The sequence below is a fragment of the Anneissia japonica genome, unplaced genomic scaffold (assembly GCF_011630105.1).
Source record: "Anneissia japonica isolate Jap-2015-1 unplaced genomic scaffold, ASM1163010v1 scaffold643_len365518_cov145, whole genome shotgun sequence".
NCBI classification, from domain to species: domain Eukaryota; kingdom Metazoa; phylum Echinodermata; class Crinoidea; order Comatulida; family Comatulidae; genus Anneissia; species Anneissia japonica.
The window spans coordinates 252,967-256,173 of NW_022720534.1; positions in this window are offsets into that span (position 1 = coordinate 252,967).

Consider the following 3,207-nt stretch of genomic DNA (forward strand, 5'->3'; position numbering starts at 1 on the left):
TGCTCGCAAGTGCCCTTTCAGTATCAAAAAGAACCCCCCTACCAAAATCCTGGCTACAGGCTTGAATATACTTAAAAATCACCAGTAAATTATAGCAATATTCCAATGTCATTCCGCCACCATAATTATATTCATAAATGATATTATATATTTGATTAAGTTAAATAATTAAACAACTAAATTTCTCAGAATGTTTTTAAGTATAGATAGGCAAACTCTAGACTAAAAATATAATGTTATTGTGTTTTGGTAATTACAGTATAAACAATCCAATATTTTTATTAATTTTCATAATTTTTATAATTGTGTTTGAGACTTGATAAAGTAAAATAAATTTTGTTTCAAATACCAAGTGAATTGCTTCAGCATTGTTTTCATAAAAAGTGAAAGATTTTACATTTAGTCAAGAAGGTTCTCCATAAATATTAATTTCAAATGCACTTTTATCAATGGTCATTCCGCTACTCTGATTCCGCTACCAGACATGGTCTTATATTTTTATAAATATCTCCAAAACTATAAGTATAAACATTTTTAAAAATCAATGTTTTGCATTCAATACTACTGTACACTAAATTATGATAAACTGAGATGTATTCAATTTTTAAATCACTTTCATAAATCAGAGGGTTTTAATAAAATGTGAAGTGGTAAAAATAGAGGGTATATTTTTTGTCTTTCCGCTACCATACATAGCCATATTTTTTGATATTATATCAAAATTGTGATAGGTTTTAAAAAAAAACTAGGGTAGAAATTATAGATGGATTCCATAGTTATGTAAATATGATAATTATTCCAAGAATTAGAATGGAGTGTAAATATGACATTAGATTAAAGTTAAAAAGTTCAGCAAAATAGTGATTCCGCTACCATGAAATTGCCCAAAAGTATTAATGTAAAGCACACACTGTAAAGCACACCTATGTGTGGGCACATAGGGCTCCAGGTAGTATTAATTGTACGTAAAGCACATACTTCGCCAGGGCCTGGTGCAGGGCACAGATATAGATATGGGGTAGAAGCTCCAGTTTGCTCTGGTGACTGACTTTTTTGATGTGTTAACACATGACTGATTTATGACACATGGTTTGAAGGAGGGTCTATGCCTGGCAGAAAAAATCTGATTAATATACTGGGCCCTTAAGGTCCATTGCCACTGGCTTTGGTCAATAAGTAGAAGTGGTTTGACGCAGGGTCAGGGTTTCAATCCCCTTGCTGTGTATTTAACTTGTGTCCTTGGGCAAGGCATTTTATTTCCATTGCTTCTCTCTACCCAGGAGTATAAGTGGGTACCTTGTAGAGTTAAATACCCTGTACCAACATGCGCTGATGTATCTGCTGCAGCGTTATAGAATACTTCCCCTGGGAGCTGGAGTTTGTGTTCCATAGGCACTAATCCAATGAGGGCCTAACAATATTCTAATATAAGGGCACATAGAAAAAACTATTAGATTATCACTATTTAAAAAAAAAAAAATTGATGAGAGTGGGTGTTTTTTTTTTTTAACAGAACAATAGAATATTGCTTTTTTTAATTGATGAGGGAGGGACTGTATTTATTTTCAAGAATATTTACAAGTTTAATTTTATTGTTTTTAAAGAAATTGTATTTCCCGTCACAAAATTGCATCATTTTTTTAAGCTGTTAAAATAAATAATGCGGCAAAAAAAAAAAATTTATTTTTATTCCCGCATCAATATTTCCCAATTTTTTAACGCAGGTGGGAGTGATAATCTAAACAAATTTTTCTTTTTGCCCTAAGTCTACTATTATTATTATTTTATTATTATAAGAGCTCACAGCCACTGAAAGCACACTATATCTAGCAATCCATTGTTTTAAATCAAGTTAAACCATATATTTTTTTAAAATAAATGATATTTCAATTTCTTTTTCAGGAATGTCAAAAAGCAACAATATTTGTAATCATACAGCCATACCAAGGAGAAAGCTGTAGAAAGCTCCCACTTCAATCGGTACATCACTTAACAAAAGATAATTGACAAGTTAAAAAGTAATTGATCTGTTTTTGTTTTTTAGTTTTCTGCAAAGTGCACACAATTGATTTATTTATATTTTCTAAATTCAGGTTTTTTAAAATTGTAATCATCTATAATCATTTAATTTAATCCTTAATGTATTTATAAATTTGCTCACTATACACAATAATAATAATAGTAATAATTGTACAGTAGAACCTCGTTTTTACGTACCCCAGTTATACGAACCCTCCGTTTTACGTACGCCTCGTATCGACGATGACGTCATCAAAAACCCCGAAAATATTCAAAACAAACGGCCCTTTTCAGAGCAACCATAAGTAAAAAGACTATTACCAAAAACTATAACAATAAACAAACCATAATAATGCAACATATTTTCATTAAACAACAATATTGATTGAGTCTAACACCGAGTTGTTATAATCTAAAACCATGTGAACTGAGTGAGATGAACAACTACCGATGGTGCTCAAAACAATTGCTTTCATCCTTAGCTTCGTGTGCAAACCATGGAAACACTCGTCTGGTCCAATTTTCTACACGAAGCTGAATAGGCATAGTTTCGTACACGAACGCTAATTGGTTAGCTCGCCCAGTGCAGTGAACATGGTTGCTGTTTCACGTACACGAACGCTAATTGGTTGGCTCGCCCAGTGCAGCGCACATGGGTTTAGTTTGTCTCAACAGGCCCAGACAACACCACAGCTCTGTTTAAATAGGCATGAAGGGGAATTCCCAAGTTATACCTTTGTCGTATAGGTAATCTTACAATATTTTCATGTTCTTTAGTTAAATAAAAGATATAAAGTGATGAATTAATACACTAGACACACGGTTTTATTTCAACACTTTATTATGACATCGTAAAGTGATGAATAAAAACACTAAACACATGGTTTTATTCGTAGGCCTAGAGGCTTGCTTTAGCCTAGCTAGGTAACATCGTTCGTTCATACACACATGTATTGAGTCTTACGTATGTATTAGGTCAAAGGTTACCACAAATTTAACCCAACCTCTATTTTGGTGAGTCGAATGGCCGAGCGGCTAGCAGGGGCGCCGCAAGCTATAGCCATAATATCGGCGCTGGTTCGAACGGCACGCTCGCCTATGGTTCTGGTGGTAGAACAAGTCTTCTCGGATAAGGACTATAAACCGTAGGCCCATTGTATACAATGGCTCGTGTGCACTATAAAGAAC